This window comes from Micrasema longulum, unplaced genomic scaffold (assembly GCF_059751315.1).
Source record: "Micrasema longulum isolate JH-2025_06_02 unplaced genomic scaffold, ASM5975131v1 h1tg000645l, whole genome shotgun sequence".
NCBI lineage: Eukaryota > Metazoa > Arthropoda > Insecta > Trichoptera > Brachycentridae > Micrasema > Micrasema longulum.
The window spans coordinates 6,671-20,324 of record NW_028277841.1 but is presented as its reverse complement, the minus strand read 5'-3'; the positions used below and the strand labels follow the sequence as shown (position 1 = coordinate 20,324).

Below are 13,654 nucleotides of genomic sequence, written 5' to 3'. Positions count from 1 at the left end.
GCCCCTTGATTCTGCCGAATAAGAGAAAATATCGTCATCAACGGCCTTCCAGGACGGCGTGATCCCGCAGGTTCAGAGAACCGGACACTTGGGTTTAGGTTCTCCTGAGGCATGGGCAGCACGTGCTCAAGCCAGGTCCACCGCCGCATCTTCAAGACGCCCGTTATAGGAGGCTGCTACTTCCGTTCTCGGACTCCAATGTTAGTTATAAAATCGAAACATCTGTTGCCTAATATTCTCATCAAGCACTTACTCTCTAAACTCAGATGTCTGGTATTCTGAGCTTTAGTAAGATGCCAAGATTCGCACCCATATAGGAGTACTGGCAAGAGTTACATAATCAGCATTTCCTTTTGACCGAATATAAACTTGAGTTCCAGACAACATGCATCATGTTAAAAGTTGCTCCAGCAATTCCTAGGCGGGTTACGAGCTTTTTGTGCATGCTTCCATCCTCAGCTACATATGTAAACTCCCAAGTATTTAAAGCTGTCAACTTTCTCGATTTTTGTCCATTATTATAGAGGCTGAATTTTTACTATCTTCATATTGTTTTTCTCAATACATTCAAATTGCTTTTCCTCCATATCTTTGAGTTTATTATCTAAATATTTTTGTTTTTCTCAATTTGTCATGTTATCCAGTTCTTGTCAACAAAATTTTTGAAAAACTCAAAATATTGTTGATAAATTCACCTAGTTGAAGAAGAAGTATAAAATACGAAAAATATTTTTAGGCGTTGCCTAGTATGTAGGTGAAATAATTAAATCAGATGAAACTCACCCGCAACAATAAAAGCTTCAGCGCTTTAACTTCCCGAACATCAACAAATGGGTGAACTGAACGAATATAGATTTTAAAATATAGCAGAAAAGTGAATGTTACACAGTGTATAAAGTGGCCACCTCAACCAGTCAATGACAGATCATAAGACCTGTAAATGCATCGATTTCTATATTTCCTTCTCTAGGCTTAAAAAGACAATCTCATGTTTTTATAAAGATCTAACCGGGAATCCAACTCAGAATAGGGAAAAACATTTTTTTTACAATTTTAAATTGATTGGGGTCTATGAAATACTGTCGAGTGAAAAAAAAAATTTGCTGCTATGAGTAGCGTGAAAAATGCCACGCCCTTAATACGTCACAATTCCGGTAACTTTGTTTGTGACTGCTTAAATCAAAATAAAACATAGTCACACCTCGACGCCGCAATTATCAAGGCCAAACATGTCGTGTTTTTGTAGAGACATATTTTTTAATATTAAAAAATAATAATTATGAAAACATTTCTCCACAATATCCATATTGATTTTAAAAATACAATCATTTTTTCTAAATCTATTTCGTAGTAGGTGATATTTCCCTATTCCCGCATGTGAGGAATCCTCACTTTAACCACTACACCACAGGGACAGCGGCCGCCTTTTTTTATTTTTTTTATTTTTTTTAAAATAAATATTTGCGTTCTAATAATTTACGCAAATATTTAATTTTGAGGGCCATTTTCAACGAGTTGTAAATAACTCACTATTAAAAAATGGGAACCAAGTTGGGGTAGAGCAGGATTCGAACCACGGATCTTTGATCCGTGAGTCCGAGACACTAGCCACGGGACCACAACCCGATTCAAACATATAACATCACTTTAACAATCAACTTATTCCTAAGCTTATTCTTAGAGGTGGGGGTTAGTGCTATGCAAGCTGCTGACGTCACTGCGACCTGTGAAGATCTTTTGGGACGGGTCCCCCGCGAATAGTTCTCACGCTCCAAGCCCAGGTCTATAAAGAGCCTGGCTACTGTGCGGAAGGCGAGAGTTTACATTTTGCTAAATCTCGCCCCCCAAGCCCAGATCCGTAAGTATCGGGCTATTAGATAGGGGGCGAGCTCTTTAACATCCTCAGGTTTAACCGGTGGTCCCCCGAGGATGAGGCTCCTTTCATGATGTAAAACATCACATTCACATTAAATACGTATGTGTTTCTTCATCTGCATTGCAGAACCTACATCTAGAAGTTTCGGAAAGGTTCATTCTAGCAAGGTGTTTGTTCAATCTGCTCTGTAAGGGCTCTAGTGGTAAAACAATTAACTTATAGGATTTATTTAATTTCAACCTCCGTTGATGTTTGTCTGTTCAACAATCGTTAGTTAATTCAGTAATTTTGGGCATCCACCGATATCTCTTGGGAATACAAAAGGTAGATATGTTATCGTTCTTACTCACCTCAGAGACTGAATTCGGTCCAAAAGGAATCAACATATCTCACATGAACGAACAAAGCTCTTTAAATATTCAGAAGAGGAAGAATACAACCTCGAATTAATAATATAATCATCGAGGATAACATTGTTAAACGGAAATATTACACAAGATTAATTATAATCAATGGAAAATAAACTAAACATGCGCCCATTAATTTTTAAGAATCCAGCGGGCACAAGAGAAAGATTTATGCTGAAGACCAGGCTTTCGGAACATACTTTTCTTTATTGAGTATTATTTTCTATCTTGTACATAATTAAAAAGTGATTTTTCAAAGTGACCTGAGTTAAAAAAGAACAAAAAACTACAACAGGGATGGAGAATACCTTAAATAAGGGATATGTAAGTCTAGGCATTTACAGGGCTTATGATCTGTCATTGGCTGGTTTAAGTGGCCACTTTACACGCTGTGTAACATTCACCATTTTGCCTATGTTTGAAAAACCGTATTTCTTCAATTCTTCCATTTGTTAATTTTAGTGAATTTAAAGAGATGAAACCTTTATCGTTGTAAAGAGATTCATCTGACTGAATTATTTCACATACTAAGCAACGCCTGAAAACAATTTTTCAATTCAATCAAAAGATTAAAAAAGGACGTTTAGAGAAAAAAAAAGCTATTTGCGTTTTGTCCGTTTTTATCAGATCAAGTGATTTTTTATGACATGAAGTGATTTTAGATTTGAGTCAGGCAATCAAATCACTTAAACACATTTTGACAATTTGTTATCATCAACATTCTAATAAAAAATTGAGGGTATTTTGAGAAAACATACATACATGTGAAATTTTAAAGCCTTATAGTATCCGATTTAGTGATAGTTAGTGAACAAATCTTCTTGTTCGCTTTTAATCGCTTTTAAAAGCATTTAAAAGCGATTACAATGGCATTAATTTACACATTTTGCCTTAGCGCTTTTTGAAAAATGAGTGCAAAATCTAATGATTTTAATGGATTCTCGGTAAGTGCGTTTTCGCGGATTTACAGATTTAGCATTTAATCATATCAAAAACTTAGTTTTGGAAAAATTGACACCAACGCGGTTTTGCATGCCGAACGACGACGCATATTTTATTTTTAAATTAATAAGATTTTTAAATTGTTATAGAATTGATGGATAATAAGTTTGATGTATAGGTATATTATAATAAAATCATAGTTGTAAGCACTGATTTATTTCAGAAATGCAATTAAGTAAGAATTAATTCATTGTACTTTTTGAAGAAAAAAAATATCACTGAAACAAAAATTAAACAGTTTTAAAAATATATTTATTTTTTAATATTAAAAACTGTTTTCAAATTTAGAGAAACCTACCATAGTAGCATTTATTGTCGGCGATCAATAAATGGTACTAGGATATACATACATACATACGTTTATTTTTTCATAGTATTTTTTTTGTTATTGAATTAAAGGATAACATTTATTTCATCATCATTTTTTTCCCTTTCCGCACCTAATGACCCATAGGGCACTGCTATTGTACAGAAGAACCGATAAACGTTTTTTTTATAAATTTTATTCATACTTACATATTATAACAGAGATGAAGAACATTTTAGAGAAGGTATTAAAGAAGTTTAGGGCTAATGACCTGGTTTAAGTGGCATTCGCCATTCTGCCCATATTTGAATCTATATCCCTTCAAATTTTTCATCAATGGTGCATAGAGCACTGCATCGGTACACCAATCGCAGCATATCTTGATCATTTTTGTAAGATGAAGGTAAGATGATCAGTCTTACGGTTCAAGTACCAGTCAAGGAACTATGAAATATTTTAGTTATAAAAACGCCTTTTGAAATAAATATTTTATGAACTGCTGCTCACAGTTCTAATTTTTACTTGTGACAAATAGGACGGAACTTATTCTGTGACTCAAAACGGTGTCAATATAATAAAAATGTGGCTGAATAACAATAATGATAAAACAAAATATATATCATTAAGTAGAACCACAGTGGGACAGCCTAAATAAAACCTTCAATTAAAAGTATACTCTGAAATACTTGAATCAGTACACCATATAAAATATTATTATTATTATATATTGGCGGCCTCCGTGGTGTAGTGGTCAAGACGCTTGACTCGCGCACGGAAGGTTCCGGGTTCGATTCCCGGTGAGAACACAAAAAAATTTAATGTGATTTTTCTCAAGCCTGGTTGTTATGTAATGTAATTCACCACTGTAATTGGGCCTCTTGGCCTGTTGTGGTGCAAAAAAAAAAAAAATAATAAATTTAATTAAATTAAAAAAAATTTGGGAAAAATGATTGATATATATCTAAATCAACAGAACACATAGAATATATAACACAAAAATTTAGAAAATTTTCCCATATTTTCAATTCGATACGTAACATCTTATTCTTTATTAAACTTAAACAACCATATTTTATTTTATTTAACTCAATTATAACTTATGGGGCATAATAGGATGAAAATATTATTTTTTCAATTTCTATGCTTTTTCATGGACAAGGTAATTTATCAACAATATTTTGAGTTTGTCCAAATTTTTGTAGACAAGTGTGTAAAGTGGCCACTTAAACCAGTCATTGACAGGTCATAAGCCCTGTAGATGCCTAGACTTCTATTTTACCTTCTCTTAAATGTTCTTCATCTCTGTTGTAATATGATAATATAAACAACTCCCTAGGGAGTTGAATCCAGTCCTTGTCTACAAAAATTTGGACAAACTCAAAATATTGTTGATAAATTACCTGGTCCATGAAGAAGTATAGAAATTGAAAAAATAATATTTTCAGGCGTTGTCTATTATGTAGGTGAAATAATTCAATTATATGAATCTCACCCGCATAAATAAAGGTTTCAGCTCTTTAACTTCACAAACATTAACAGATGAAAGAATTGAAGGAATGTAGATGTTCAAATATAAGCAGAATGATGAATGTTACCCAGTGTGTAAAGTGGCCACTTAAACCAGCCATTGACAGGTCATAAGCCCTGTAGATGCCTGGACTTCTCTTAAATGTTCTTCATCTCTGTTGAAATATGTTAATATAAACAGCTCCCCGGGGAGTTAAATCCAGTCCTTGTCTAGAAAAATTTGGACAAACTCTAAATATTGTTAATTGTTATTTTTATTAATAAACTATGATTATTATTGTTAAACCATTTCAGGAATCGAACCATTGAGAACTGATTGAGGTTAAATTATTTTTAATAAAAAAACACTACCACATATGTTTGTGTAAATAAAACTTTTAAACATGCGTATTTTTAAATTGGCATTAGCCATTTACAAAATGTTGATAAGAAAAAGCCGACGTTGGCCATTTTAGACTCAAGACGCAGAATTGTTATTTGCCCGATAGCCTTGTGCTGTAACAAATTCGTTTTGTAAATTCATTCGTGTCGTATGAGAGGGAACGAGAGCGAAATACGGTTTTGATTGCGTTAAAATGAGACGGATATATGACGAACGAACGAACTAACGAAACGAAATTGTGAGAGAATAAGCCCGGTGTTATATTTTGTTTTGAATGTGGCTGTGTGTGTTATTTATTTTCAGTTCACAAACAGTAAAAGATATGACAGTATAAATACAATTTATAAAATAAAAAATAGTAACACTAAACATCTTTCACTAATTATATGTGAACACAATAATAAGTGAAAGAACAACTCGGTTATAAGCTTAGACTATCCCCTGTCTGCATAATCTATAAGTGCGAAAGCACTACAATTAATGATATGAATCATAACACGTTTAAAATATGTGAGTCGAGGTCCTGTAAAAAAAAAATACCAACACCAATCGTCACAAAAGAAAAATTATATTTTACTAGATTATTAATAAAGTCTCGTAGTGGCAACAAGTTTTTTTAAATGTATATCAATAAATTTTAGTAATTTTAGTCACAATAAAATAACAAATAAAAAACGATGCGTACTCTTATTTAATGTATACGTTTTATTATTTTTTTTATTTCTATTTTTTTCTATTTATTTAATTTTACAATACGCCCAAGGGGCATTTACAAAAAATATACAGGTAAGTACAAACATAGAGCGTAAAAATTTAAAAGATAAACAACGCTTTTTTGTGTACATGTAGAAACAATAAGAAGCATACTGCCATGCAAAATAAAAAGTAAAACTTTACATAGTAAAAAAGAAAAAAAAAATAAATGGATATAAGAAAAGTAATTGAATTAAAAAGCAAATTGTAAATAACTTGTAAAGAATTCAAACAAAAATAAATAAATTTTTATATACTTATAAGTATAAAAAAAATGGTATCAACAAATTATTGTTAAAAACAAATAATGAAAATTAGTTAACAGTAAGTATATATGTGAAAATAGTATAATACACATAATATAGTACACAAAAATATTTGATAAATTAATATCAGAAAGAGATAAGATAATAATAATACACATCAAAAACAGAGAAAGAATTGTCTGAAAAAGAAAGTTTTATTACGACATTAATAATTATTGTTGTACATGTTAGTTAGGGTGAGTATATATATTTGGGGTGTGTGAGTTGTGTGTATATGTGTATGAATGTGTGAGTAGTGTGTGCATGCGAGAGTGTGTTGTAAATATAAGTGGACTTATTGATCAATGAGTATTGTGTGCATGCGAGAGTGTGTAATGAGTATAAGTGGACTTATTGATCAATGATTATAAAAAAAATATCTGTTTTTTTTTTTAAACCCTAATGAGGAAACAAAGAAAAAAAACTTAATAAGAACGCGCCGGCCTAAAATCCCAATTAAAAAATATGTAAAAAAATAATAATTAAAAAGTAATAAAAAACAATATTTATATTATGTAAGTACTCATTATTCACAGGGATCTGTCACAATAGATATTCACAGGTCGCAGTGACGTCAGGAGTTTGAAAAGCACTGACTCCCACCTCTTAGAATAAGAATAACTGAATCTGTGTGTAGCTAGTAATTTGTTACCGTTCCAAAAATAAACTTTGAACACATTTTCAAGTACGACTAAAATAGCAAGGTTACTTTGGGTACTTTTAAAATGCCACATTTATCTTGACATTTTCAATGGAAAATTGAATCAGAAGACGAGGCACAGACTTAGGTACTTAAAATGTATATATTTATGAGCATCTGGCTGTTTGTCCGTCCCGCTTTCTCCTTCTTTTGTCTATCGGCGAGAGAACGAGAAGCGCTTGCCGCCTGTACGCCGCCCTCTGTTTATCATCCCATCTCTATACCAGACTTAACTTAATCTAGAAGCGAAGCGCTCAACTAAATCTGGACCATTTCATATTTATTGGGGGGAGGCGACTGGGAACACTTCCCACCCCCATCAAACTATCTGAAGCCTATATATTGTTCGATAAGTTCAAATAAGGCAATTTCGTCTATAGTCCTTTAAATGTAACATGATTAGAATGACAGTTGTCAGAAAAAGTGACGATATGACTTTGTAGTAACGTCAAATGAGTTATTTATATTGACACACGAAAAATCATTTGTATCTGGAGTGTTAATTTTTTTTTTCAATACAATGCTTGAAACATGAAACTGAAAACAACATTAATATATAAAATCAGATTTCAAACTAAAAAAAAAACTAAACCTTATTATTAACGACGTTCTTACAAGGTTACATAATTTTGCAAAAACGTTAGAGATGAGAAAATTGATCAATGTAAATTGATCGAATAAAAAAATAATTCATTTGATTTTGTTCATGAAAAAAGTATAAATGTATTATTTTTTCGTAAATAATTGTCTTAAACACACTATAGTAAGCTTGTTTTTGCGTTTTTTATATCAATTTTTGGAAACAGAGTTTCACGATTGCATGAAATAACTGATAAAATCGATTTGATCAGTGATCAGTAATTTCCCATCACTAATGAAATCAGTTTGACAGCTGTCTCTAATCAAGCTATATTTTAAGGACTATGGTGATAATGAATCTGTAAAAATACATTTGTAGTATATGTATAACCATTTCACAAATAAGAAAACATTGCGTTATTAACTCTCAAAAGACTGTGGTAAATAATCCTTTTGCGCGCGGTGATGTAACATCGTGTTACCACTAGTAAAAGACGGAAATATTCTAAAGTTCAGACGTTTGAAAAAAAAACATGGAGACAAACCTACTGTTTAATAATTCCTTTTCCATAATTTATGCAAAAATTAACATATAATATACCCCTGTATAGCAAAATAAATAAATAATCACAAATACGCTGCTCATGTTACGCGCGTGCGTCCCCCATCACTGTCATCAACTGACTGAAGACTGAATCTGTTTTATACAACACCTGCCGCAGAAAAGCATCTCTGTCTTCCTTGTTATGACTTCTATCTTCGTGCTTTCTCTTGTATAAGGTATCTGTATAGGTATAGATGTGTTGCTGAATTAGCGGACATTCATTCTTTGCGTAGCAAGAATAAATATTTTTTGGATTAACATTTAGTATGGTTATACAAATTTTACTTTTCGAACCGGATGTAAAAATGTCCATTTGAAGATTACAAAAAATACGAATTCACCATTTGAAAAAATAAGAGAAATCAAGTTTTGTGTCCTATGTCAACTAGTTTGACATCACAGCCACACAAGAGTTAATAAACGTGAGATTAACCGATATTTAAAAAAAATAGATATCTTTATATAACAATCGATGTCTTATTTCTAATAGACTATCTCTTAATCAACAATGTTTTGAGTATGTCCAAATGCTTGAAGATAGGCTGGATTTCCTTCCTAGGGAGCAATTTAGATCCAAATTAGGAATTTCATTTTCTCCTTTGGGAGGAAATTCAGCCTGTCTACAAGCATTTGGACATACTCAAAACATTGTTCAACATTTGTTGCAACAGAGAGGGTAAACATTTTTGAGAAGGGAATATAGAAGCCTAGGCATTAACAGGGCTTATAACCTGTCATTGGCTGGTTTAAGCCACTTGACCAAATGTCGCATTGAAGGGAAGAATATTGGCAATAGGGAAATATCACGTACTACAAATACCGATAAAAACAAGTGAATTGGATTTCAAAAAAATAATTGTATTTTTGAAATCCATATGAATATTGGGGAGAAATGTTTTCATACATAATTTCGAAAACAAATATGTTAAAAAGATGTCTTAAAAACGCGACATGCTTGACCTCGACAATTCTGACGTCGAGATTGGTTACGATGATATATTTCAATTTAAACGGTCACAAACAAAGTTAAAAATTTAACAGAATCGTGACGTATAAGGAGTGTGGCCAATGCAATGAACCGCTTCGCGGGAATTCAAAAATATTTTTTATACTACCATCCAAAAAAAAATTTTTTTACTCGACAGTATTTTATACACCCTTAAAAATTTAAAATTGCAAAAAATAAATTACATTTCAAACAGTTTTATGCAGAAAGCAGTTAGCCATGTAAAAGTAGAAAAGTGAAATTGAGATAATAGTACTTTTGTGAAAACAATGAATAATCAAATCTCTATTTATTTATTTATTTAACTTTTTGTACATAATGTTATTTGTACATTGGCGGGCTTATTGCAAAATGGCATTTCTTCCAACCAACCAATAAAATAAAAGTTTTATTTTTATAATTCAAGTTACAGAAAATATAAAAAAATATGAAGATATATTAAAATAGATATAAACGTAATAAACTACCTTAAATCAAAATTATTACACAATGGGAAAAGGGAAAAAAAGAGAAAAGAGGAAAGGAGCAAAGGAGGAAAGGGGGACTGATTAAGGAAGAGAAAGGAGATGTTTCTTCAGACGTGATTTAAACAGAGATAATGTAGTAACATCTTTGATGGTGGATGGAAGATGATTCCACAGTCGAGCCGCATGGACACTTTATGAGTTAGAGAAGAAAGAGGAATTGTGGATACAACATTTGGAATATTTTTGACTTCGAAAAATGAAAACAATTAATAGATAAGTTTTTTTAAACATTTTAAACATGGATATAATTACATATTTGACCAGTTGAAGTAGTAGTTTTAAAGTACTGTAAGATTTTTCTACAGCTGTGGGTGTTTTCTGCTAATTGAGAAATGCCATTTTAGAGATCAACACTATTTTTAGATGGTGATTATTACATTGTTTTGTATGAAAACAGCCTGATTGTTTTTAGCAGAACATATAGTTGACCTTACTGCACCTGATAACACCAATATCACATTTTTTCAAAATTGCTGAATGGCCGCGTTCTGCATAAATACGTTCAATTCAGATCCAATCAATTTAATCTCAGTCACTTCCCTCTTTTAATGTATTTCTGGATTACCTTCTTTCAGCACAAATATGCTAAGGCTCCAAGATTACAGAAAGCTCCTTCGAGCAGCTTTTATATGTATGTGGGCACCACCAATGAGACTTATGTCCTCAGATGCGGTATGCAGTATGTGGTGGGAAAACTGTTGCCTTTCTCACAAATGTATAAGATAAACTCCATGAAAATATGACCATAGAACAACGCTTTTTAACTGGCTCTAACTCATTAAAATGTTTTGTGAACTCTTTTGCCTCACGACCGAAACATCTAGAAGATTTAATGTGGAAACTTAGCCAAAAGTTTATAAATTACAACTAATGGTAATAAATTTCAATAAATGGCATAAAACAAACTACGGAGTTTGCATTCAGAATAGTTTTTAATTAGCGCATTTACCCTAGAAGCAAAATGTGTCATAATAATATAAATGCTAAAGCAAGGAATTATTTTACGTCTCTCGTCGGGACTTATGCACTTATAACTTTTATTATCAATGAATTTGTGTGATCCCGATGCGCACGCACCCCAATACATGATTTGAAGCTTGCAGATGCATGGGAGCTCCTACCCAGTCGGAGGTGACAGAATATAACAATTATATGCTTACTTAATAGAGCATACGGCACTGCATTGGTACATGAATCGCAGTCAAATACATGAAGGGATCAGTCTTATGCTTCAGGTACCAGTCCAGAAACCATGAAATATTCTGGTGTGAAGACACCCTTTAAAATAAATATTTCATATCAACCATGTCGGGAATCGAACTAAATGTTTTTTTTTTTTTATATGGAGTTTTTGAACATTTAAAACGCCATCTGCATTGTGTGTGAAAATCAAAATGGCTTTTTTAACAAATAAATTAATATGATATGAGTAAAGTAAAATTTTCAAATATTTTTAAACCTATTTTTAAAGGTAGTTTGAGGTTTTATATTAAGGTTTGACTCTTTAGCTTAAAATATATTTATATACGGATGCGCTACCGCGCCTCACCATATATGCACTTATTTGTATAAAATAAGAAACTGATATATAATATTCTTATTTTTATATTTTTTAAATTTAACAATCGAATGCCTAAATATGTCATCAATAAAATACTATAAAAAAAAACATACGTCAAGAATAAAAATCAAAATTCCCTTTACGCACCTAACGGTGCATATGGCAATGCATTGGCACACCAATTGCAGCGTTTCTTGATCATTTTTGTTATTTAAAGGTAAAATGATAGGTTCTTACGCTTTAGATACCAGTCCAGGGACTATGAAATCAACACCAGGTTTACTAGTATGGCTGTACTAGAGCTAGTTGTTCATTGCATTGCAGACATTGCAATAAATATGGCAAAAGGACACTACAATACAGTATAATTAAAATATTTAACATGTTACCAAAGAATATTAAAATTACTGAGTTAAATACAGGAGTGAGACGATTGCTCAAATTATGGTTAGCAGAGGAAAGTTTTTTGTAACAGTGATTGTTTTTAATTTTTGATAATGTAATATGTAACATTTTTCAAGTAAAATTATTGTTGTTGTAGGTTAAGTGTGAATAATCGATGCAATTTATAAGAAAATGCTGACGAGTTGTATGTATGCAACTCAGCAGGACTTTAGTTAAATACTATTTTGTTGTAAATATTTTTGAAAAAAATGAATAAAAAAAAATAATAAAAAAGGAATTCTGATAGTAAAATTACTAACATTATTTGTTAAATCATGTTTCAAACGTTTTTTTTTTCTTGACGATATTTTTATAATTTATAAAAAAAATACTTACAGTCATTTCAATATTGGGAGTCCCAGGAAGGCAATTCTGAAGTTTAGCACGGTTTAGAATACTGAAAGAAAGAAAAAAATCAATAAATAAGTTAAGCTTTTTTTGGAGTTTATTTTGTTTTGATGTATTCGTAAAAACCTTATTTCACTACAGCGAAATTAAACTATTTCAAAATATTTTTTAATCATTATTATTTGCTGAGGTAATATAAACGTTTGCCCATTTTTAGTCGACACTCGGAGTTCGAACTGTCAGTAGGGTCGTAGTTAATCACATTTTTCTGGAGGATGTAATTCTATAAAATGCTGCGAACGTCCAGTTGCATGCCACCGGCAACACTACTGACTAGTCCAACTTGTTAGCGTCCACTTCGTGAACCCCGGACAATGGGATTACACTCATGACGGTGTGATCACAGCAGATAACGAGAGGATGAAAGGCGAGTTTCTGGCGCCTCCAAACCAGAACCAACCTGCTAAGGAAAGGAAACTCCGACAGAAAAATCCACTAAAGAAGGCAACGGGAAACCTCTCTGGTCATCTTTTCCCGGGAATCACTATGGCGAGTACATTAAATAAGCAGTTGTCCTGGCTGCGGAATATAAGAATAACGCAGGACCAAGATGCTTTCGCTGTAGTGATCGCCACTTTGGGGGGACCTGACAAGGTACGAACCGGAGACCTCTTGGATGATAGGTATACGCACTGACCATTAATAAACCCATGCACATATATATTTAACTGCACGTTGCATTTGTAAAGAAAATTTCTTCATGGGGTCGATTATTTGGGATAGTTGCTGAATGTGCATCTTGAGTGGTTTATGCTATGTATATGTGCCGCATGTAATGTATATGTTTGTGTATGTTTTATATGTGCGTTCATGTGTGTGCGTGGATGGCTTGGAGTGTACATTCGGTATTTTTATTTATTTTAATTTATTACCTCCATGGAAAACGCAAATATTAACAATTTTTATTTTCTCACTTGAAATTCTAATTTATTTGATTTTTTTGTCACATTTAATGTTTATATCTGTTGCATAATTTATGAAAACTTAATCGGTCTGTTTATGTTAAAAACATGTAGTTTTTAATACTTTTTATGTATGACTGTATGTTTTCTGAAAAAAATAAAATAAAATAAAAATACATTTTAAATCAAATCTTTGCTAAACAGTAGATACTGGTTTCAGAGTTTGTAAATAGTCATATATATATACCTATATTTACCAATATTAAAAACATTTCAATTAACGTTACTTAATAATTGTACATAACCACTTACTGACTTTTCTATATCAATTTATATTTTCTATTTGGACGTACCTGTCTCTTCG

The 13,654-nt window shown here is 32.0% G+C and overlaps 1 protein-coding gene across 1 annotated transcript in view; it reads right to left on the bottom strand.

Moving 5' to 3' along the window:
• fdl (beta acetylhexosaminidase fused lobes) overlaps positions 1–12,377 on the bottom strand; it is a 49,477-nt gene extending 37,100 nt beyond the window's left edge. Inside the window, exon 1 of the mRNA XM_088229223.1 lies at positions 12,317–12,377. The gene's annotated coding sequence lies outside the window, so the exon portion shown is untranslated. The remainder of the gene's footprint in view (positions 1–12,316) is intronic.
• Between the last annotated feature and the right edge of the window lie 1,277 nt (positions 12,378–13,654).